Raw genomic sequence first — 26298 nt, forward strand, 5'->3', positions numbered from 1 at the left:
TAATTATATAATTATTATTATTCAGTCTCAGAAAAAAGATAGTTAGACATAGAACCCTTATAAGGAAAGTGGAGGATTCTTCTCTGAGGAAACTAAACAGAAAATGCTAAAGTTTAGGGTTTTTTCAATAAAACAAACCAGGACCCCACAGTGAAGCATAAGTCACAGACATGCACACCAAGCTTCCATTCAGCCTTTTGGGGCCTCTCTCTTAAATATTACTGGATCATCAGACATTTGAATAGTCTATCAGCATGAAGAGAAGAAAATTTTTGAAGAAAACAGAGTTAATGTAGGGTGAATACAACATCCAAAAATTATTATTAATACCCTCAATGAATAAAAGAAGAGATTAAAGCTATGAAACCAAAATAAAATAAAACAAAAAGGAACCTCAGAAAACAAGAAAGAGATTGTAGAAATAAAAAGTATGATCACAAAACATTTAAAAATCCAGTGAAAGGATGGCAAACAAATGAGGAAATCCCCCAGAAAGCAGAATAAAAAGTAAAGGAAAACTTTAATAGAAAAAAAAATTCAGAGGAATAGTTCAGTAGATATATTAGCTACTTAATATAAATTCCAGGAAAAAAGCAACTGGTAAATTGGGGAGGAGGAAAATATTCTCCCCCAACCCAAAAAAAAAAAACAGAAAATTTCTTGGCATTAAAAAATTTTAAAGCAAAGAGATCTAAAAAGGTCCCCAAACCATGAATAGATGTACCTATATAAAGTACACCAGTTTTGAAATTCCTAAACAAAATATATAAAGGGAAAAAATGTTAAAAATAAACCAGAGAGAAAGAAAAAGATGTAAAGTTATTGAGAATTAGGATGCAATTTTTCTCAGCTGTGACTCTGTAAGCACAGCAGCAACACAGGAATGCTTTCGCAATTCTGAGGTAAAATTATTTCCCATCTAGAACTCCATAACCTGAAAAACTCTCAGTCAAATGTGAAGGTAAAATGTATATATATTCTCAGACATAAAAGGACTCTAAATATCCAACTCCCATGCACCCTCTGCAAAGAAGCTCTTGCGGGATGTTTCACATCCTGAAAAACTTTTTCAACTTGGTCACCTAAAATTAGGAAGAAAGTTCCTGGGGAAAAACCTCATCGAAGAGGCCACTGTTGTTCTTCTCCTTCTTAAAATGGTTTGTTCCATCAAACAAGGCATAAGTCAGAAAAGAGGCAAGCTTAGAAAATCTGGAAGTCAGAGGATCAGCCTGAGGAAAATGGCAGAAGGATGTCAAGGTATTGCAGAAGAACGGAAGCTATGCAAAAAAACAGTGCAGACAGGGCAAGATGATGGAAGGAACTAGAAGCGCTGTCTACAAGAAAAACCATGAAACTGACTCATTATTTGATACAATTAAATGCAATAAAACATTTATTGTTCTGTTAAGAACTTTGTGGAAGAATCATGAGTAAGTCCACATGAAAATAAGTTTTAAAATGAGACCAATAATACAAGAAAGAAAAAGTTTGATAGCATACTGGGTGATTCAGCTATGGATAAGATTTACAAAGTCATGATAATATAAGCATTCATTAACGATTTAAATAAAATTGTAATATGAATGTATTGGAAGGATGGAAGAAGAGATACATGAAGGTGGCATAAAAAGAGAACTACTAAATCCTCACCTCAGAAGGGACAGTTAAGAAAAATTACCAAACAGCACTTAGTGGCTAGTAGCATGTGATGTATAAATACAAATGCAGAATCCAGAAGAAACAGTTAATATATCATAGCAACTCTGAAGAAATGAGAGTATGGGAGAGACATTGAAAATGGAACTACTGGCCGAGTACAGTGGCTCACCCCTGTAATCCCAGCACTTTGGGAGGCTGAGGCAGGTGGATCACCTGAGGTCAGGAGTTCAAGACCAGCCTGACCAACACGGAGAAACCCTGTCTCTACTAAAAATACAAAATTAACCGGGCGTGGTGGCACATGCCTGTAATCCCAGCTACTCGGGGGGCTGAGGCAGGAGAATCGCTTGGACCCGGGAGGCAGAAGTTGCAGTGAGCCAAGATGGTGTCACTGCACTCCAGCCTGGGGGACAGAGCAAGACTCTGTCTAAAAAAAAAAAAAAAAAAACAATAAAAAAGAGAAAACGAAACTATGGAGTTTTATTTAAAGCCCTGATGTTCTTTTTTACTTTTATTTTAAGGTTAGGGGTACATGCACTGGTTTGTTACATAGGCGGTTTGTTGTACAGATTATTTTCTCACCCAGGTATTAACCCTAGTACCTGTTAGTTGTTTTTCCTGATCCTTTCCCTCCTCCCCACCACCCTCCAAAAGGCCCCAGTGTGTGTGGTTTCTCTCCATGTGTCCATGTGTTTTCATCATTTAGCTCCCAGTTATAAGTGAGAACAGGCAGTATTTGGTTTTCTGTTTCTGTGTTAGTTTGCTAAGGACAATGGCCTCCAGCTTCATCCACATGCCTGCAGAGGACATGATCTCATTCTTTTTTATGGCTGCATAGTAGTCCATGGTGTATATGCACCACATTTTCTTTATCCAGTCTATCATTTATAGGCATTTAGGTTGACTCCATGTCTTTGCTATTGTGAATAGTGCTTCAATGAACATATGCATGCATGTGTCTTTATAACAGAATGATTTATATTCCTCTGAGTATATACCCAGTAATGGGATTGCTGGATTGAATGGTATTTCTGTCTTTAGGTCTTTGAGGAATTGCCACACTGTCTTCCACAATAAAGCTCTGTAGTTCTAACTATGAGCTATGCCTTAAGTCTTACTTATACATTACTTTGGCTAAATAAATATTATATTTAAAAATGAAACTCAAAAGCTGGCCAACCCTCACATAACTGCACTTGCACATCTCCAAAACCATCTGTACCATTTAGAAACCTATGCTCCAGAGCTGGTGTGAAGAAATTTCATTTCCCTGAGAAGTTTGTAGGGTCTTCACATTATCCCATGGCAGATGGCATACATGTGATGAAGCACGGTGGTGGTGACAGCAATATCTTGTTTGACTATAGGGCTATACAATTTACAATGTGCACACATTATTCCATTCAGCACCAACAGCCATGCTGGGAAATAGGTATCATTAGCCTCATTTTTCAGATGAGGACACTGGGGCTCAGAGAGAACGAGACCTATCTGAGGATTAGCAAGTGACACGAAAAACACCCATTTACACAGGCATGCACCCCCCCAACACACATACACATGCACGCACACACACACACACACACACTCAGTAGTAGGCAGTAGTATTTTCTAACACGGATGGACGGTGACACATTAACAGACTTGTTTTCTGAATGTGTTTATGTCCTTGTCAATCTAGGGCAATGAAAACTAAACCTTTTTGAATGAAGGCTATCAAGAAAGAAAATTGTGGGACACACTTTTTTTTTCATTTAAAATAAAACTGTCTTTATTAAGTAACAAGAAAAAGATATGAAGTTTTACATCTTTGAATTTAGTATTATTGACTGGAATTATGACATTGCTTAGTAGTCTTCAAATTATTAACAATGGATTTAGTTGAAAAATCAAGTTTTTAACTTCTTAATCATGAAATCAGTTTGTAGGTTGTATCTCCAAGTCAGGCAGGTCATGTGGGCCTGCGGGTCTAAGACCACTCTGGGTGGCCTTAAACCAAGACTCTAGTTCTTCCTGCCTGTTAATAATACTTTGATCTCAAAGTTGCTCTCTCTTCTATGTTTCTCTATTTTCCATTTATATGAGAAAAAAAGATGATTTCTCCAAAATGTAGAGGGTGAGCCAGCTCTCAGGCATTGCAATGCATGTACATAATGCAGAGAATAAGCCGGCCATCGTCCTAATCCTTCTGGAACAGGCCTGAAAGCCAGCAGTCAGAATTGGTCACACTGACTTTCCTCCACAATGTTGCACTCCATTTACTGAAGATTATGTCTGAAAAGAGTGTGTGGTTTGTGGCTAAAAGCAAATCTTTCTTAGCTGCAAAATTATCTGTATTTCTATTAACTGGTCCAGCCAATCTCTATTCATGTAACAGTGTTAGACAGTAACACAACCCTCTGACAGTGAACAATGTTTAAGCTGCTTGACTACTATTTTCTAATAAATTCAGAACACACATTTCTCCTATTAATTTGTTCAATGATTTCTAGGTATTGGAATCTGGGGAAAAAAACCCATCCACTTCATTTTTTTTTTTAAGTCCATTGATGTGATTTGGTGGCGGGAGAGGGGCGCAGGGGAGTTTATCCAAACAGTTTAGAGGGAAAGTGCCCAGCTCAGAGGCAAGCCACATTCCAGAATTTTCTGTGTATTTACATGTATAGAACTTAGGACAATGTTATTTTGTTAAAGTATTAATGAATGGCATCAAATCTAAACACCATTTATTACATTCCTTTATGTAAAAATGAGTTTCACGTTCAAACTCTAGTCTCATCTGAGACTAGAAACTCACCCTACTTCCTGTTGTTCCTACAGCATGAGAAGAGCCTGGTTCTCAGCCACCATGGCCCCTGCAGAGAGAACAGGGGTCCCCCTTCCTTCTTCATGTGCTAGACGAGAAAGAAAAGTTCTTGTCTATACTAGAGTGTCTGGAGGCAGGGCAGGGTAGAGGTGTCACTTGCACAGGAATGATTTGCAGCTATAACAGCGACTCTGGCTGCAGGGTAACCAGCAATGGCTTCAGAGAAAACAAGGACCTCCCCACAGTTGAATACGGAGCATCACTTATAGGCTCGAAAACCTCCAATGGCTCCCTATTAACTACAAAATCCAAATTATTCTGATAGCATTCAAAGTCCTCCATAATGAGCATTTAACTAACCTTCCCTGCCTTATCTTCCATTCTATCCTTATGCTCAACCCAAACTACTTCATCACCATTCACACTGCTGCACAAATATGTCATACATTTCTACCACTGTGTCCTTTCTCATACAATTCCTGCTGCCTGGAACACTTTCCATACTCTCCCTCCTTGTGTCCCTATCTCCTCCTGTTGAAATCCCACCAACCCTTTCAAGTCAGTGCTCCAAGAAAACTTCTCCCAAACAGAGCTAACCTCTCCCACTTTTGTGTTCCTATCACCCAGATCCAGATACAGTCATGTGCATCATGCTATGCCTGCTGCTTTACCTTTGTTCAAGCTGCTGATGTCTACAAAGCACAGAACAGATATAACTTCTAGTAAAGGTCATTTATGTGTGGAATTCTAAGTTAGTGGAACCTGTTAAAACCCTTCATTCCTTCAAATATTCAAATGATCTACTCTGAGAGCTTTTCAGGAGAGATTAGAAGCAAATGGACCGTGTCCTAAAAATCTGTTTCTTGTTTGCCATTTAGAACCCAGAGTATGTTTTCTCCATTGAATCAATGACATGAACAAGTCCTTTAATTCCTCTCTCCATCTGGTTATCTTCTCTTCCTACTTCGAGGCACATTTAGCCGTCACTGGCTGCAGATCCTCCACTCTCCATTCAGACATAAGTGCCCTCTCTCAGAGCTCCCCCATCCTACCTGCTGACCACCTGCTATCTTTGTATTTATCACCCTGTAGACAGGTCAGTGTCTTGCTTCTCTCTATCACCAAGCCATAAATTCTTGATAACAGAGATTCTTATTTCTCTTTTATTTCTAGCACTTAGCATAGTATTTGGTACATAGTGGGCTATATTTTTTTTATTTCTTTCTCCAGTAAGCAACTTGAAACAACTTTAAAGTAAAAGTCATTTATTATCCAATTTTGTATTCCTCACCAAGGGCTTGAAGTAGTATTTTGCACATATAACAAATTAGTATTCCATATCTATTCTACAACATAGGTAAGTTTTTATCGAGAGGAATTCTCATGCTATAAAACAGGTGAGAAAACCCCAGTGTTCTCCCAGTGGTGCTTTTTTTTAAAGTACTTTTTCACTGCTTTCAATGCCAAGACTTCAACGAAAGCATTCAGTGCGTAGAAGAGCCTCAGAGACCATTGAGATGCATGTATTTCATTTCTCATCTTCTAAAGCTTCTCTTCTTTTTCATTTCTCATCACCCTCACAAATTATCTCACTCCCTTCAGCAGAGAATGCACATTACTTGAGTTATTTTTAGAACACCCTTGTGTGCAATATTGGCAGTTCAAAGCACCAGATAGAATCCACACAAACACAAACAGATTCTCCTGGGGCTTTTGCTCTGTCCTTGAAGCTCTTTTCACAGCTTCCTAAGGTCTCTCCCCTAGGAGCCAGGGGAGCCACAGTAAAAGTATAAGTCCACGCATTTACTTCTATGCCTCCCTAGTGAATTTACAATAAATATTTATTGAACATGATGGGAACTAATGTTAAGAATAATATAAGAGCATAAGAAACAATTTCTGTGACACAGACATAACTTGAAGCTACACGTCCACATTCCAAGTTAATATCCTTCATCTTGAATGATCCTCTTACCCAAATTTTAGGAATTAATTGCTTGCGGCCGGGCGCGGTGGCTCAAGCCTGTAATCCCAGCACTTTGGGAGGCCGAGAAGGGCGGATCACGAGGTCAGGAGATCGAGACCATCCTGGCTAACATGGTGAAACCCCGTCTCTACTAAAAAAATACAAAAAACTAGCCGGGCGAGGTGGCAGGTGCCTGTAGTCCCAGCCACTCGGGAGGCTGAGGCAGGAGAATGGCATAAACCCAGGAGGCGGAGCTTGCAGTGAGCTGAGGTCCGGCCACTGCACTCCAGCCTGGGCGACAGAGCGAGACTCCATCTCAAAAAAAAAAAAAAAAGGGAATTAATTGCTGGAGAAGCAATAATGCTCTTCCCATAACCTTTATTCTACCTCCAAGTGCAGCTGCCACAAGATGAACTATTTTAGACGGCAAAACAGCTAGGCCACCCAAAAGCCACAGAATACATTCTCTTACATCTAATGCTCAACATGTCTGGCAAAGCAGAGAAAGATGCAGTTTGCAAAGGAAAGAGAAGACAAACTCTCTGTCTTTACCATTATCCTCAGTCACCACTGTGGTGAGGAGAGGAACGCAGGACAGGCAGGATGATGGGGAACACCAAAGAGGACTCTCCCTCCATTTCCTGTCTACAGTTCTCTCTCCTTCCTAGTTACACCCTGAAAGTATAACTTCTGGCCGGGCGTGGTGGCTCACGCCTGTGATCCCAGCACTTTGGGAGGCCAAGGCAGGCAGATCACGAGATCAGGAGATCGAGACCATCCTGGCTAACACAGTGGAACCTCATCTCTACTAAAAAATACAAAAAATTAGCCAGGCATGGTGGTGGGCACCTGTAGTCCCAGCCCTCCAGAGGCTGAGGCAGGAGAATGGTGTGAACCTGGGAGGCGGAGCTTGCAGTGAGCCAAGATCATGCCACTGCACTCCAGTCTCGGCGACAGAGTGAGACTCCATCTCAACAAAAAAAAAAAAAAGAAAGAAAGAAAAGAAAACAAAAGAAAAGAAAGGAAAAGAAAGTACAACTTCTTAACTTGGGGAACTTGACTTTGTAATTCAAGAACTTTATCATTCAAGGTTATCATTCAAGGATGGCTGGCTTGAGGCTTCTATAATTTTGATAAATTAGTATCTTGACACTAAGACCACAACGCTGTGCTGTTTAATAGAACTTTCCACAATGATGAAAATGTTCTCTATCTGTGCTGTCCAGCATGGCAACTACTAGCTACATATGGCCCTTAAGCACTCAATGTGCGATTAGTGTGAAGGAGGAACCGGATTTCAAATTTAGTTTACTTAATTAGTTTTGGTAGGCCCATGGGATTAGTGCCTACTGTATTGAATGGCACAGCCTTTGTACTTGAAATAGTGAAATGCTGTCCTCTGGATAAAATAAGGAATCTTCTTGGCCACGAAATATAATTTTAGCCGAAGTCCATGGGGATTTCTTTATTGGCTTTGTGTCAACTCACTGAAAGAAAGTTCGCCAAAACCTCTCAAATAGCTTAAGCCAGTTTTTGGAAGAGTTCGTCACAGGCATTTCTCCACTAGCAGCAGGGTCAAAAGCAGGGCGATGCAGGCATACGTCTGAAAAATAGAGATAATAGTAAATAGAACTTAAGAGAGAGCTTGTCCCTTCTTATTTAGGAAAAATGAAAGAAAGAGAGGAAAGGAAGGACAGATGGATGGACAGAGGAAGGGATGGATGTGGAACATTCTAGAAGGGCTTGGCATCTGAAAAAAGCAGGAAACAAGCTAAGTAAACATTTAGCCAAGTTCAAATGGCCAGTCTTAAGTGAAATGGTGGCAACCGAAGCAAAACTTTGGAAATATTATCAGCAATTTGTTGAACTGGAAGTCTGGATATTCAACTTTTGGAATGAATTTCACAGCAGTTTATCCACAACCAACAGCCACAGCAAGCTAATGACATCCCCAAAGCTATGCCTATGGTGTATAGGTGCACCCTGCACCAGGGAATCCAAAGGAGGAGCAGATGGGGACAGAAACCCAGCCTCAGTGCCCCCCACCACAGGAGAGGTCCTAACTGGAGCTGACTATGCTCTGGAATGCAGGAGAACTTTAGTAATTCATGCATCTCAGATTTGTAACCTGTTTCTAATTTGAACAAAGGCACCATATGTGCTAATGATGACCTTGGTTGAACCACATTTCTAGTTTAGTGCTCCATTTTTATGAAGAAATCCACGGATAACCCAGGATGCTGTCAAATTAGAAAGAGCCAGAAAAATGAAGTTGATTGAAAATCACTTTTGGATAAGGGATAGAATGAAAGTGGAGATCATTCAGTCTAAAGAAACAAGAGCTAAAGAGGCATGTAATATTTGACTTCAAATATTCGACCTGTTATACAGAAAAGGAAAGGGTGTTCTCCTGAATGTCCTCCAGAAGTACAATGTAATATTAAGTAGGTAAAAAAATTAAGGAGTGGGTTTTGGACTCAACATGAAGACAGCAGAATGTAATGGGAAAAAAACAGAGGCTTTGGGTGACTTAGAACTGAGTCTGAATCAAATTAATTGACTCCATCAATTAATAGCCCTTTGACTTAAAACAAATTATTTACCCTCTGTGAGACACAGTTTTCTCATCTGTACAATAGTGATAACTACTCAGAGTTGTTGTGAGAATTAAACAAGAGAACGACAAGAAGGAGGCAACAAAGTGCCTAACACATACTAAGTATTCACTAAATGATAATATATTCATTTATCCTATAACAAAAACTCTCTAACAATTACAACTGACCAATGGTGTAACTATCCCCCTAATGTATCCAAGAGCTCTCTGGCACTGAGGACATTCACAAGCAGAGGCTGGTGGGCTATTCGCCAATGATATTTTATCAGTTAGACTTTTTTTTAAACCACCTCGTTAACTTAAGCAAAAGGAATTTTATCAGGAAGATGTTGGATAGTTCACAACGAATAGAAAGACTGATGATCTGTATTAGTCCGTTTTCATGCTGCTGATAAAGACATATCCAGGACTGGGAAGAAAAACAAGTTTAAAGGACTGATTGTTCCACGTGGTTGGGGAGGTCTCACAATCATGGCAGAAGGCAAGGAGGAACTAGTCACATCTTACATGGATGGCAGCAGGCAAAGAGAGAGCTTGTGTAGGGAAACTCCCCCTTATAAAACCATCAGATCTTGTGAGACTTATTTACTATTATGAGAACAGCACAGGAAAGACCCACCCCATAATTCAATTACCTCCCATTGGGCTCATTCCACAACATGTGGGAGTTATGGGAGTACAATTCAAGATGAGAATGGGTGGGGACACAGAGCAAAACTATATCATTCCACCGCTGGCCCCTGCCAAATCTCACGTCCTCGCATTTCAAAACCAATTGTGCCTTCCCAAGAGTCCCCTCAAAGTCTGAACTCATTTCAGCATTAACTCAAAAGTCCACAGTCCAAAGTTTCATCTGAGACAAAGCAAGTCCCTTCTGCCTATGAGCCTGTAAAATTAAAAGTAAGCTAGTTAATTCCTAGGTACAATGGGGATAGAGACCTTGGGTAAATACAGCCATTCCAAATGGAAGAGACTGGCCAAAACAGAGGGGCAACAGGCCCCATGCAAGCCTGAAATTCAACAGGGCAGTCAAATCTTAAAGCTCCAGAATGATCACCTTTGACTTCTTGTCTCACATTCAGGTCACCCTGATACAAGAGATGGGTTCCCATGGTCTTGGGCAGCTCCACCCTTGTGGCTTCGCAGGGTATAGCCCCCCTCCGGGCTGCTTCCACAGGCTGGTACTGAGTGTCTGTGGCTTTTCCAGGTGCACGGTGCAAGCTGTTGGTGGAACTACCATTCTGGGATCTGGAGGACAGCAGCCCTCTTCTCACAGCTCCACTATGTGATACTTCAGGAGGGACTCTGTGTGGGGGCCCCAACCTCACATTTCCCTTCTGCACTGCCCTAGCAGAGGTTCTCCATGAGGGCCCTGCCCCTGTAGTGAACTTCTGCCTGGGCATCCAGGTGTTTCCGTACATCCTCTGAAATCAAGGTGGAAGTTCCCAAACTTCAATTCTTGACTTCCACGCACCTGCAGGCTCAACACCATGTGGAAGTTTCCAAGGCTTAAGACTTGAACCCTCTGAAGCAATGGCTCGAGATATACCTTGGCCCTTTTTAGCCATGGCTGGAGTGGCTGGTACACAGGACACCAAGTCCATAGGCTGCACAAAGCAAGAGGTCCCTGGACTCAGCCCATGAAACCATTTTCACATGGCCTCTGGACCTGAGACGGGAAGGGCTGCCACAAAGACCTCTGACATGCCCTGAAGACATTTTCCCCATCATCTTGGTGATTAACATTCAGCTCCTCATTACTTATGCAAATTTCTGCAGCCAACTTGAATAATGGGATTTTATTTCCCATTGCATTGTCAGGCTGCAAATTTTCTGAGCTTTTATGCTCAGCTTCCCTTATAAAACTGAATGCCTTTAACAGCATCCAAGTTACTTCTTGATTGTTTTGCTGCTTAGAAATTTCTTTTACCAGATACCATAAATCATCTCTCTCAAGTTCAAAGTTCCATAAATCTCTAGGGCAGGGGCAAAATGCCACCAGTCATTGCTAAAACATAGCAAGACTCACCTTTGCTCCAGTTCCCAACAAGTTCCTCATCTCCATCTGAGACCACCTCAGCCTGGATCTTATTGTTCATATCACTATCAGCATTTTTGTCAAAGCCATTCAACAAGTCTCTAGGAAGTTCCAGACTTTCTCACATTTTCCTTTCTTCTCTGAGCAACCCAAACTGTTTCAACCTCTGCCTGTTACCCAGTTCCAAAGTCACTTCCACATTTTCAGGTATCTTTTCAGCAGCACCCCACTCCTGGTACCAATTTACTATATTAGCCTGTTTTCATACTGCTGATAAAGACATACCCGAGACTGGGCAATTTACGGAAGAAAGAGGTTTATTAGACTTACAGTTCCACATGACTGGGGGGGCCTCACAATCATGGCAGAAGGCAAGGAGGAACAAATCATGTCTTACATGGATGGCAGCAGGCAACTTGTGTAGGGAAACTCCCCTGATAAAACCATCAGATCTCATGAGACTTATTCACTATCACAAGATCATCAGGGGAAAGATGCATCCTCATACTTCAATTACCTCCCACTGGGTCCCTCCCACAACATGTGGAAATTATGGGAGTACAATTCAAGATGAGATCTGGGTTGGGACACAAAGCCAAACCATATCACGACCCATGCTTAGAATAAAGACAGGAACCAGAGCAGCAGGAATTGTCCTACCAGGGCACTGCCAGTGGATATGAACAAATTGGCAATCCCTTTGACAATACTTTAAGAGTCCAAGTCTAAGAGAGGCTGATGTACAGCCCCACAAGGCTACACACAAGAGGACAGAGGTCATTCCTAAAAGGAAAAACAGCGTTTTGGATGCATATAGGAATATTGCACAGAATAATGGTTAAGTGCACTAGATAGGGAGTTCTGGAATTCAAACCCTGGCCCCACCGTTGCCTGGTAGTGAGGCCCTGACATATTATTTCATTATCCTGTGCCTCAGATTCCTTTTCTGTAAAGCTATGGATAGTAAAAGCATCTACCTTATAAAGTTGTGATAAGAATTAACTGAAACCATACATGTAAAGCACTTCACAGTTCCTGGCAAGTAAGATCTCATATTAATGTTGAAGGTATATTACCAAGCACCTCCCAGATATGCTTTTTCTGAAAGACACTTAGGATCTTGCACTTCTATGGGTTTCATATCAGGCCGGGAAGTCAACGTTTTAGCTCTCTCCTCCCCAGCCTTCCTTGTCTTGATTTCACCATCTATATGATGGGTTCATACAACACAAGTGCTGTTTTGCTAAAGCTGTTTTGAGTCATTGTAAAAGTGTATTATGAAACACATACGAGAGGCATTAATTGTTCGAGAGATGCTAAAACCAACCGTACTAATGAACTCATCACCACAGTGGGAATAACCATTCACCATTTGTGAATTCATCCATGTATTACTTCTCCTGAGTCCGACTTTTAGTTCCTGGAAGAAGTACTGTGCCTTAAATGGGAGGGCAACTTACTGGAAATTAAAAACAAGCTTCCAAGTATCCCAGCTGCTCCCAGAAAAGGGCATTTTCTCTCAAATATCTTGAAGGGAATTGTGAGGAGCAGTATTATGCAGCACACTCTTAGAAAACAACAAAGTTTGCTCCCTTAACAACTCCCATGAAGCAGTTATCTGAAGAAAATACATTTGTATAGATACACATAAGTTTCACAATAATTTGGCAAATTACAACAGAGATGGCAGAAATGCCTTAAAAGGCAGGGCCAAGGGCTTCCAGGCTTCCAGGCTTCCACACACAGATCAATCCACCTTCAAAATTAATAGTAGTATTTCAATCAGAAAAATATAGCACCTGACAGCTTTGTATGTTGACATCACCCCCTCACACACGTACCCATTGGGACACTAAGTATTATACATCCTCCTCTGCCCTCAGATCCTTCTGATAAACTGAGCTCCATGAATTATGCTTGTCTTGCACCATATTTTCTTTTTTTATTATTATTACTACTTTTTTATTATTGAAACTGTTTTTCTTTTTTATTATACTTTAAGTTCTAGGGTACATGTGCACAATGTGCAGGTTTGTTACATATGTATACATGTGCCATGTTGGTGTGCTGCACCCATTAACTTATCATTTACATTAGGTATATTTCCTAATGCTATCCCTGCCCCCTTCCCCCATCCCACAGTGGGCCCCGGTGTGTGATGTTCCCCTTCCTGTGTCCAAGTGTTCTCACTGTTCAATTCCCACCTATGAGTGAGAAGATGTGGTGTTTGGTTTTCTGTTCTTGTGATAGTTTGCTGAGAATGATGGTTTCCAGCTGCATCCATGTCTCTACAAAGGACATGAAGTCATCCTTTTTTATGACTGCATAGTATTCCACGGTGTATATGTGCCACATTTTCTTAATCCAGTCTGTCATTGATGGACATTTGGGTAGGTTCCAAGTCTTTGCTATTGTGAACAGTGTCGTAATAAGCATACGTGTGCACGCACAGAGAAACTAAAAACTTTGAAAAAAGATTTGATGAATGGCTAACTAGAATAATCAATGCAGAGAAGTCCTTAAACGACCTATAGAGATGAAAACCATGACACAAGAACTACGTGACAAATGCACAAGCTTCAGTAACTGACTCGATCAACTGGAAGAAAGGGTATCAGTGATTGAAGATCAAATGAATGAAATGAAGTGAGAAGAGAAGTTCAGAGAAAAAAGAGTAAAAAGAAATGAACAAAGCCTCCAAGAAATATGGGACTATGTGAAAAGACCAAATCTACCTCTGATTGGTGTACCTGAAAGTGACAGAGAGAATGGAACCAAGTTGGAAAACACACACTGCAGGATATTATCCAGAAGAACTTCCCCAACCTAGCAAGGCAAGCCAACATTCAAATTCAGGAAATACAGAGAACGCCACAAAGATGCTCCTCGAGAAGAGCAACTCCAAGACACATAATTGTCAGATTTACCAAAGTGGAAATGAAGGAAAAAATATTAAGGGCAGCCAGAGAGAAAGGTCGGATTACCCACAAAAGGAAGCCCATCAGACTCACAGCAGATCTCTCAGCAGAAACTCTACAAGCCAGAAGAGAGTGGGGGCCAATATTCAACATTCTTAAAGAAAGAATTTCCAACCCAGATTTTCATATCCAGCCAAACTAAGTTTCATAAGTGAAGGAGAAATAAAATCCTTTACAGACAAGCAAATGCTGAGAGATTTTGTCATCACCAGGCCTGCCCTACAAGAGCCCCTGAAGGAAGCACTAAACATGGAAAGGAACAACCGGTACCAGCCACTGCAAAAACATGCCAAAATGTAAAGACCATCGATGCTAGGAAGAAACTGCATCAACTAGCAAGCAAAATAACCAGCTAACATCATAATGACAGGATCAAGTCCACATATAACAATATTAACCTTAAATGTAAATGGGCTAAATGCTCCAATTAAAAGACACAGACTGGCAAATTGGATAGAGTCAAGACCCATCAGTTTGCTGTATTCAGGAGACCCATCTCACATGCAGAGAAACACATAGGCTCAAAATAAAGGGATGGAGGAAGATCTACCAAGCAAATGGAAAACAAAAAAAGGCAGGGGTTGCAATCCTAGTCTCTGGTAAAACAGACTTGTACCATATTTTCTATCTTCATTTTGAAGAGCTTTCAGCTGCCAGCAAAAGCTCAATACAATGAAATCTTGGCACCATCCAACCCCTTGGCTGCAACAACAAAATTTTGTTCTATACCATATTATTTCAATACCCTTAGAATTCTAAATTACCCAGAGTATTTCATTGAGATGGTATCAGTGAAAGTCAAACACAGCCTCAAAATGTACTTGTTTGTCAACAGTATTTTCTGGAGACTTCCAAATCCTTCAAACTGTGGGTAGCCTGAACCTGCTGCCCCTGTGAACTGCATGCGGCTCATGGAAGTCTGGTTATTAGGTGATCGGCTATACTGAATTTTCTCCATATGTTCAACAAATATGTTAAGGTGGCTATTTCTTCCCCTAAAAATCGCTGAGCCACAGAAGCATATGCTTTCTGGAGGCCTGAAATGCAATCGCTATAAAAATGAAATACTATTCTTGGAATACCTGTGCCATTACTTGAACTGAATCTCCTTTACAATGAAATGGCTGCTGCTTAGCAACTAATGCAAAGAAAGAGCCTAACTCTATCTCTACCTGTTTTTTTTCTTTTTCTCTACTGGAGGAGTGTTAAACATATACCATCACACTTGCAGTTTCATGTTTTCATGTGTACGGGAAGGGTAATGACAATGCAATGAGGTCATCCTCGTTGTCGATGCGATATGGATTTAGAATGCCAGCTAGTGATCGATGCCAACTTTGTCCATTGTGATTAACCAGTGAGATTAATTCAAGTAAGTAAAATTAATGAGAGGGAAATGGTGCTTCTTTCCATAGATTCATGTGTGGAAACAGCATCCTGCAGTGAAAAGAGTATGAGACTTCAGATCCGAAAACCAGCCTGAACCTGGCAACGTCCCTTATGGCACGTGGCCTTGGGAAAGTCGCTTAGCTACTGTGACTGTTTCCTTAAATGTACAATGGCTATGAAAACAATACGGGGTTGCCTAAGATTGTTTTATGAGTAAAGTTAGATTAACTATGTGAAAGGAGTTTATAAATGGTAAGCCGTGAAAGCACCGCACACATTTTTATTATTATTAAGTGCCTAAATTTAGTCAGTATAACAGTTTAAGAAATCTCCAGAAATTTGTCTTTAAAAAAATCCTTTAGACTTTGTTATAAGTAATTCCACGCTGGCTCATAGAAAGCTTCTGTTTTAATCTTTAAATAGCTTGGGCATTTATTTTTGAAGTAGAGGTTTATTTTCCTAAGAAATTCTGAAAGTTTTCTTCAAACGAGAAAGAATGACTCAGGTTTTCAAAATGTTCCTTTGGAACTTTCTAGGTGTCTCTAACTGCACTCATGAACATACTTATGAATTCTGAAGGATGTTGTTATGGAAAAACTCATATTGCAAAGACTTGCAGCTCAAACAGGTCCTCGAGCTAAAGGTAAAAGACTCTTCTAAGAATATCTTTTGTAAAAATCAAATGGGGCTGACTACGCCATTTTGGACATGTCAAGTACACATAAGTTAAACCAAGCTTCTTCACTGGACCCCAACCCATGGTACCATCACCTCCCTTCAAGTTCCACTATGATTATAACAAATCACAAGGTCTTGTACTGAAGGTAGAATTTAAAAGGAGCAATACCAGTCTATATTCCCCACAATCATTTCTTGGCCCCAGGAAACTGGATTTATTCCCCCGTCTCGTGCAATGGAAAATTCATATAGTTTTTACAAAAAACACCATGGAAAGCTCAATCTTGGCCTCCCTACAACTGACAGTAGCACATGATTATTCACAGAGCTAAGTTTTATGCTTAGACGTAAAAAGAATGTTCATCCACTCAGTCAATCAACCTTTGTCAAGGCCTTTCTCTATGTCCTGTGTGAGGTCTGGCTGGGTCCATGAAGATGAAACACATGGGTCTCTCTCCTCAAGAGAGTTTGATCTAATAAACCACTAGATTATGAAAATATGGCTATTTGCACACAGAGAGGGTAATGGGAAAGGGTGAAAAGAGGACAAGAAAAGCTGCAATCGGGAAGTAATAAGCAATATGCAAATAGGGGCACAGATCTTAACTCTGCCACTTAACTGGCTATGTGACTTGCAGGCAAGTTACTTAAACGCTAAGCCTCAATGTCCTTCTCTGTAAAATGGAAATGATAATAGTCCCTACTTAATTGAGGGTTCAATGAAATCCCGAACGTAAAATATTTAGCAACACTTGATATAGTGTAAGCGTTTGGCAAAATCAGTAACTTACAATGACTAATATTCATAGGTAGGGAGGTAAGTTAATCATTGCAGTCAGTATTTGAACCAAGAAAAGCTTTTTCCTTCTCTGAGCTGCACTTACAAAAAGCTTGGAAGTGCACGGATGACCTTTGCTGCCTCTGGGAATGGCCTTCAGAGGCCACTGGGAAGCACAAGAGGAGTGATGTCTGTGGCTTCCTGGGATATTGTGAGAAAAAGGCAGGGTGGGCTGGTGTTTATGTCCTCCCAAAAGTCACGTGTTGAAATTCTCACTCCCAGTGTGACGGTTCTAGATGGTGGGGCCACTGGGGGTGATTCAGTCATGAGGGTGGGGTGCTAATGAATGGGATGAGTGCCCCTCTAAAAAGAGGCCCCCAGGAGCCTCACTACCTCCACCCTGTGAGGACACCATGAGAAGAGATCTGTCTGCAGCCCCGAAGAGGGCCCTCCCCAGAACCTGACCATGTTGGTGCCCTGATCTCAGACTTCCAGCCTCCGGAACGAGGAGAAAGAAATGTCTGTTGTTTAGAAGTCGCCCAGTCTATGGGACTCTGTTACAGCAGCCCAAGCTGATGAAGACGGCCATGAAAGCCAAGCAGTCCCGAGGCTGTGCACTGTCAGGGAAGCCCATGCTTGGCAGCTTCCTGTGTAACTTCAGATGCTGAGGATGGTGCTTCAATTACAGAGGAAAAGAAACATGCCACACCTTAGTCTTTGCATTGAGAGGGGGCCAATTTAAAAGGGAGAAACTTTTTTTTTTTTTTTTGAGATGGGGTCTCACTCTGCTGCCAGGCTGGAGTGCAGTGGCTTGATCTCAGCTCGCTGCAACCTCCGCCTCCCAGGTTCAAGCGATTCCCCTGCCTCAGTCTCCTGAGTAGCTGGGACTACAAGCATGTGCCACCACATCCGGCTAATTTTTTTTGTATTTTAGTAAAGATGAGGTTTCACCACGTTGGCCAGGATAGTCTCGATCCCTGACCTTCTGATCCTCCCGCCTCAGCCTCCCAAAGTGCTGGGATTACAGGCTCTTCCTTCAAAACTCTTAAAGAGAATGCTTTCAGTCTGAAAGAGATTGTCTCAAACTCTGACACATCCATTAGGACAATGATGAGATCTCAGGCCTTTCAGCCTGAGGAATGTTCCAGAAGTTTGTCTCTAAATGATACATGGAACCCTTTCCGACCGCTTCCACATAAGCTTATGTAAAGCTCTTTTTATCTTTCAACAAATTGCTTTCAAGTTTTTTTAAAAAAAGCAAAAATGCATTTTTCCCTACAAGCCTGGCATCTTTCTCATGTACAAAGGAATGACACATTTTAAAAATGTACTTTGGTCCTTTCAAGGAATCTATTTTCCGGCTATTTCCTGAAAGACTACATGATACACAAAAGCAGTCCAACTGTCTTATCTTTGCCTTTTTTAAGGAAAACAAAAATGAATTCACCTCCTTAACATTTATTTCACAGTCCTGAGCAGTTTTACTTGTCTAACAAATATTTAATAACCATCTACATCTTTTAAAATATATTCTGCTGTTTGGCCTGGTTGAAATAACTGATGGAACATCCCAGAAGGCTGCGCCTTCCATTTCTGAAATAATCCAGGGCAGGTAGCATCTGCAAAGCTTCTTTCTGTGATTGCCAGGGCATGCCAGCCAGCCATTGTCTGCATGTACAAAGCAGACACCATCAAGACAGGCCAGAAGAGAAATAACCTCTGTCCTGGAATCACAGGGGACAACTCTGTTTCTAGTACCTCGGTCTTTATCAGCTTATCCATTCCTGACACTGCAAAGCTCTGAGACCCCTCTCACCCAACCCTCCACGTCTGGCTTCCTGCTCTCAGATGACCAGCTGGGAGTTCTGGTTGCTGCTACCTGATTCCTCTGCACACTGACTGTGCCTGTCTCCTTCGACCTCTGCCTTCTGTCCACTACAATTTCCAAAGCACTAAGAAGCAGCTTTCTCCTTTTCACATCCCCTGGTAACAATGAACTGTGTTTTAATAAGTTACTAAATAAAAATTACATATTCTATATCTTAAAGAATGCCAAAACCTGTCAGTTAAATTTCTTAAGTCTGTGTCTCTCTCATTTTCATATCACCTGAATAATTTTATCACCAGCTGCTGACATTTGACTGATGTTCTGTATTTTGAAGAAAAATACATAAATCTGTTCCTTAACTGGACTTAAGTATAGATAATACCACCTTAACAAACACACATATAGCATGTACTTTGTGACTCATTTAAATGTCAGATAATTCTACAGGATGAGTACCACTATCATTACCACTTTGTAGATGGGGAAGTTAAGGCACAGAGAGGTTAAGTAACTTGTGCAGGCACACAGCAGGCAGACATGGAGCTTTAGACCCACGTGGCAGGGCTCTTCACCACTACTATCCTCTACCTCTCAAGTAATTGAAAGGTAAGAACAATGAAATTTAATTGTGGTTTAAATATTACTGTTTTGAATGTTGTTCCCAACATCTAACAAAAGCCAGGCTATAAATATTACTGCTTAAACCAGAATTGGTTCTTTTATCAGAACATTATTTATGAGTCTGGAAAACTAAAGGCAAATTTCCATTTCAGCAAAACTCAGGTTGGATGCAAGAATGACAGAAGCCCCTGTTAGAAAGCTGTTGCCTTTAAAAAAAAAAAAAAAAAAAATGCTGTTTGCTTTATTTCAAAGGCTCACAAAACTCAGGGCCGGAAGGAAAGAACATTAACATTCATATGCAAAGACCTTTCTTCCCACCTCTACCCAATCACAGCCCCCTCCTTCAGCTAATAGGCACACACAAGATGATTAAATTTTCTCTAAAGTAACCCAAGCAGTGCTCATACCGCCTCTCCCTAAACACTATGGGAGTCAGGACATTCGTGAGCCATTCTTCAAGTGCTCTGTATGGTACATGAATAAAAAGTAGCTGGTGATTTTCCAAAGATTTTATTAAGTGGGTTAAAAACAAAGCAAAAGCTTAAAGTCACTAAGCAGATGAATGCACTCTTCCTAAAATAACTTCTTCACCAAAGTCAATCAGATGAGTTGGAAGGAAAGAGGGAGTGAAGTAATGTAGAACAGAGGTGGCTGGAGTGACCTGCGGCTGGCTGGACAATGGTCAGGACTCCAGGAATGCTGGGTAGCCCTTTTCTGCATTTTCACGTTTTAATCACTTGAATCTGTTGAAGGAAAAGTCAACAGAAATTTCCCTGAGGAGAAAATCAATGCTGCCCCATGGAAAGGGATGAGACAGACAGAAAGAGAACCGGAGAGCTAATTAGTGCTACTCAGAAAGCAAATTAAGGCCTTTTCTTTGACAAGCTGCAAATAGCTGGTTAAGTAAGAGTTTCTGCCACCCCTCTCCAGCCTCCAGCAGCTGGCTAAATGGCTGATGCAGGTACACAAACAGGAAGCTGTAAACAGAAAGACAGTCCTGAGCTGCTGGACAAAGTGTAAATAAGAAAAAGGCAGAGGTTTCTTTGTAGAAAAGAAACTCGCAATTGAGATGAACCAAGAATGAATAACAGTAATAATTTATTTTAAAATGCCAACGAAATGTCTTTATTCAATAAATACTTATCCAACACCTACCGATCAAGAAAAATCCGAGTCATCGATTCAAATGATCAGGTGCAAGTTCTGTCTTCAAAGGAGCTAACAACTTAGTTTGGGGAATGGTAATAAGTACACAAGTTAATTCTGTGCAGGGCACTATGCCATGTCCTTTAAATAAAGTAACTCATTTAATCTTCCTAACAAACCTGTAAGTTGGGTATTACTATTATCTCATTTTAGAAATACATTGGCTGAGCCTCAAAGGAGTTACATAGCTTGTCTGAGATTAGCAGAAAGATGCCAAGTTCAAACCCTAGTCTAAGTCCCAGACCAGAAAATGACACTTCAGTCCTAACAAAGCTATTTGAAAGTGCCATGTGAGGACAGGGGAAGACCAGCCACCTATCACCCCAAGTGGATGCTTTTGAGCTCATATCAATCGAGGAATTTTCCTGGTGAACAAGCCAGCAATGAGTTGTGGAAGCATTATGGGCAAACAGACTTAGCTTGGTATTTTTACTTCTCCAATTATCTGCATTGTTTGTTGTGCCTTGAAATAGGTTTCAATCAGTTCCAACAATTAGAATTAGCCCATTTTTACAGGCATTTTGAGCAAATTAAATTTTAATGAAAAAAAGGTTTATGGCTTAGATTTCATTTTACTTCTGACCTTTCTTTCAAAGTTATCCACTGTAAGAAAAGCTCACATGCCATCATTTATTTGCAGTAACTACTGTCCCAAAACTACAGTTACAGGGCCTCAGGAAAAACAATTGGTCTCCACAGGATCAGTGTTACCAACGCATACCCATGGAAGAAAGCAAATGTCACAGCCCAACATGTAGGCAACAATCTTCCAGATGCTTCTGGTCTCACTTCAAGGTACTCAGCTTCAAGGAAAACTTGGGGTTGTGGAGGGAACATGTTCTCAGATCCCAGGCCAGATGAACATACAGGGTGTAGATAGCCTGGGCTCTCACTGGGAACCCTCATTTACTCAGATTAGAAAGTGCAGTTTTGGAAAGAGCTAGCTCTAGTCTAATTTAACTTGGCCCCATGAGGCAATGCTGTTGTTTGTTGCCACAGCAGAACTGAACACCAGCAAAGACCTCTCTTCAACTTCCCTATCCCCGGATTCCACAGGACCCAATAGTGTCAGTCTCCCAGGTAAAAATCAAGCCTCTAAAAGATCACTTAGAGCAGAATAAGTACTCTGGACAGTGGTTGAATTGAAATCTTCCCCAGTGTGTACCCTAACTGAGGAAGCAACAGTCAGTACGTAAGTAATTACTGAGAAAGGAATTAAATTAGAACCAAGATTTTAATCTGATCCTAAAGTCTTTAAAAATCTAACAGATGTGCAAAGCACAGATAAAAACAAAATAAAATGGATTTACAAAAGAGGACGCTACATACTGATATTCAGGAGAAGAAAAGTTCCCCTGTACACTATTGATTACAAAGCAAGGAAGAACAATATCCATTTTATCCCACGTGGCTTCCAACTCCTCAGATATCTTTCTTGTAATAACATAACCTTCCTTTGTGGGACAAAACACAAAACAAAAATACTACATTCTAATCATCAACCTATAAAGAATAATAGATCATTTTTTTCCACGGTTGCCCAAACTAAGGCATTTAATACTCCTTGCTCCTATTTCTATCTCATACCAAAAACTTCCTTCAAGAAAGGTTTAGTATTACCAGCATGGCTTATGAGTAGAGAAATTAAATCACAGGCATCAACATCTCATAAGTAATGATCTGCCCAGACCTACTGACAAGCAAAATTGTACTTCATCCCTCATTCTGGGCTGCCCAAAGAGGTACCGAAGGGCCAGCTCTTCACTGGACCTAGGTTCACCTACACAACCCTGTGTAAATTTTTTAAAAGGCATATAAACCTCTAACATGAATATCTTCATAGCAGGTGCATGGAGGTGGTTTTGTTCTCAGAAGAAAAACCAATATATTTGCAACCATGAATTTATATTCATTTATATATCTGAGATAGTAGAAGAGTTCCCTAAAATTATATAGGCAAAAGACCACAATCCAAAAAAGGTATGCAATAATATATAATAATAATAATAGATAATGACCTGTCATGTATTAGGGATGAGGGGGAAGATAACTCACACTGCCCACATGCATGCATACACATATGCATACATGGAGAGAGAGTTCAAACCTAAAATAAATGTTTAGGGAAGCAGCGTGATGCGGTCTAAAGAGAAAGTCCTTTGGAGTCATCTGTGTTTAAATTCTGCCTCCTGCTCAAGCTCTATGCCTCAAGTTCATTTTCAATAAAATGGAAATAGTCATAATTACATCATAGGACTGTCATGAAGATTAATTAAGACAGAATATACAACAAGGCTTAGCCCAGTGCCTGTTGCATAGAAGACAATAAACTTCAGCTACCTTCTCCTTCCCCTCCCTTATGTGTTTCTGAAGGCTTTTTATTTTACTGACTTAAATAGGAATTCTTATAGCAGCTTAAAAAAAACAGTTCCTACACATTATATAGTCATTTACACATATGTATCTGTTGTAGCACCATAATTTGCAAAGAAATACGAAGTAGTAATTTTAAAAGAAAAGTACCAGCTCACTCGCACTGCCTTTTCAAACCTTCAGCTTTACAGTCGACAGAGACTATTTGCTCTAGGGGTGCAGAGTCTGAAATAAAGGAAAAAATTCTCATGGGAAAAATGGTTCTCAAAAAAAGCCAACAAAGAAAAGATAATGAGGGGAAATCTAGGAGTATAGAAAGGAGTTTATTTTACTTAACAAAGTAGAAGTCAAGCAAAATGAATAATCTGCCTCCAGAAATGGTTATTTAAAGGCTTTTTGTAAAGGGCTCTGGTTCCTAAAAAGACAGGAGTCACTGCATATGCCCACCCACTCCTCATTTATTTTTAAACCCTAGCTTATATGTTCCTTAGCAACAGAAGGAGCAGATGAGACCCCCCTACACACACACACACACACACACACACACACATACACACACACACACACCCTCTCTCCCAAAGCCCCCTTCTTTTTGCCTGTCAAGTTTCATTCCAAAAATATCCATGTTCTTCAAAAGATATTTTTTGCCTACCTGCAAATCTCCACTCCTCCACCTCAAATGATCCCCCTTACACAAGCAACCATGCTCCATACCCTAACTGAGCCCTTTCACTCAGACTCCATTCTGTGTGTCTTCCTGCCTTCTCTCCATAAGCTCCCACCAGACACCGTCCTCAGGTGCCCCCAGAAGGGAGGTGGTGCGGTCCTCACTGAGGAGCCCACCCTCAGCTTCTGACAAAGCTGCTCATTTTTTACACACCCTTTGTCCATCCCACAGTAAAACAGCCAGCCCAGCTGCAGGAGTCCAGCACCAATGGCCGCCATGATGAGTGGGCAGGCCACTCACCATGACTCCAAAACAAATAAGTAACAGTAATCAAAATGGACACATTTTCCCGTTACCCAAGGACAAATATGCTCCAGATGGAAGCATCTCCTTTTCACCATCTTTTCCTCTGACTTTGAGACTGACTGGCCTGCTTTGGCTGGGGAGGGTTTATGAGTTCAAAGATCAATTGTTTAGTCTTGGGGGCAAAATAGGGTGCCATTCCTCAGATATTAGTCTGCATAAACATCGCCTGAGGAGCCTGTTAAGAATTCCCACCCACAGACAGTTTGATTCTGTAAGTCTAGGGTGGTAAGCACTTTTAACCAGCCACCCGAGGTGACACTGATGCAGGCATTGGAGACTGTAAAGCTTTATTTAAAAGGAAATGATGTTCATGAAGTAGAATCCACCTCTATGTATGGATTGTAAAGCAGATGCAATGTTATTATTCTTCTATAGAAACATGCTGCATCTGTGTCCATGTCTATGCTTGTGTGTGTACGCACTTACATATGCATGTGTGAGCACGCAATACAGGAAGCCAAAACCCCACACAACATACATTTTGAAAAAGGAGGCTCAGAGAATGACCCCTGCCAAGAGACAAGCTGAAATGATTTCCCTTGCAAACTCTGGCTTTGTATTGCTACCCAATGAGGACTCTGATGAATACCAATGAGCCAGGAGCAGCCCACACTGTGCTTCACGTAATCACCACCCCCTTCCGACTCCCTGCTCCTAAATTAGGCTGAATGTAGTCCCTGTTCCCCTAAGGGCCAGACAAGCCATCATAACTAGGAAGTAGAACTGCCAGTGTCCTAGCATACATCCCTAGAGCTACTCCCTCCCCATCATCTGTCTATTTTTAGAAACCAAAGTATAAAAAGAAAGATCAATTTGGACCTGATCTGTGTGAGTAACTAAGAGAACAACTCAGGTGGGGAACTCCCTCAGCACACAGCGAACAAAATGCATGCGAGGAACGCAGAAGCAACAACCTCACCAGGAAGGCGTTTTAGGAGTCATCAGAAGTCAACACTTAGACACAGAGCACATGCCCTAGTGACTGTGGCCTCCAGGCCAGGCGATGTCTGTAGGGATCCCAATGATTCACACACCTGCCCCCATAAATAAAACACACCCTCTCAAACCCACACACCTCTGTCATCTGCGTTTGCTTACATAACAGCACATGGTGTGACAGGCTTAATACTTTATATGGTTTTTGGGAAGAGAACACAAACTCAGAAAGAGTAGGATCACAAGAATGTTTTCAGTGACCCCTTTTCCAGAAACCCTCTGAGCTCCAGCAAGTGTACATCTTTGTAAACCTGTGCTTGCATATCACCTCGACCTTTAACATCAACAAGCAGTAGGGTTAGTGTCAACAACTCTCCAGACCTGTCAATATCTTTATTCTTGCCTGCAGAAGGGAGGTGGGAGAGAGACCTTAATAAATCCTAATTCCTCGTTGTTGGATTCGAATACAATGTGGGGTTATCTTGTTTCCTAATTTAGAGGCCATTGACCCCACACTGTCCTTGTGTAAAGGGCTCCCACACTAATCCTTAGGTGCAAATATGGTCCCCACTCTCACCTTCACCCCTAGCTTGCCAGCGGGCTCCCCACACTCTCCTCCAGCCAGGAGAGAAGCAAGGAGCACGCAGGCATGGAACCCCCATAACCAGTGGCGCATCTACAGACATAAACCCACTCTTCCTTCATGAGGGATTTCAAGGCAGGTCCAACTTCCATAAGGATTTCTCTTCAGTATAGTGCTATTCCTTTCTGCCTGTCGGAGTGATCTCAGCTATCAAGTTAGTGCCAAAGGTTCATCCAGCGAAATCTGGAAGGTGGGGGAAGGGTGGTTGAAGATGACACCTGCTTAGGGGCAACTTTGACGACTTCTCTTAAGAAAACTAAGCATCACTGAGTCTGCAACCCTTTCTCTCTCTCTTCTCTCTCTCTCTCTCTCTCTCACACACACACACACACACACAGAGAGAGAGAGAGAGAGACAGAGACAGAGACAGAGAAAAGAGAGAGAGAGAGAGAGAGAAATACACACACACACAAATTTCTGTTGTTCTGACCTTAGGGACCCAGCGCTTCTCTCCTGCCACAGGGCAAAGCCGGCGTTGCTTCCCTCCAGCCTGGAATGATAGGATGGGGAGAGGACAGACATCCCCGGGAGGAGAGGGGAAAAGGGGGAAAGAGAAGCTCGGAAACAGAGAGGTGCCCAACTCCGCGGAAGCGCCCCTTGCTGGGGGAAGAGTGAGTCGCCCGCCGCGGCGCACCTGTCTCGGCTGCCGGCTCCCCGCGCCTACCTGTACGAGACCTGCTTCCGGAAAGTTAAGTTCCTCAGCTTCTCCTCCAGCGCCTCGTCCTTCTCCTTCTGGCCGGCGGCCGCGG

The 26298-nt window shown here is 41.5% G+C and overlaps 1 protein-coding gene across 1 annotated transcript in view; it reads right to left on the bottom strand.

Annotated features, from left to right (window-relative positions):
- Window positions 1-26292, bottom strand: part of DGKI (diacylglycerol kinase, iota) — a 461461-nt gene extending 435169 nt beyond the window's left edge. Inside the window, exon 1 of the mRNA XM_011941272.1 lies at window positions 26214-26292. The gene's annotated coding sequence lies outside the window, so the exon portion shown is untranslated. The remainder of the gene's footprint in view (window positions 1-26213) is intronic.
- Between the last annotated feature and the right edge of the window lie 6 nt (window positions 26293-26298).

This window comes from Colobus angolensis, unplaced genomic scaffold (assembly GCF_000951035.1).
Source record: "Colobus angolensis palliatus isolate OR3802 unplaced genomic scaffold, Cang.pa_1.0 Scaffold2, whole genome shotgun sequence".
NCBI classification, from domain to species: Eukaryota; Metazoa; Chordata; class Mammalia; order Primates; family Cercopithecidae; genus Colobus; species Colobus angolensis.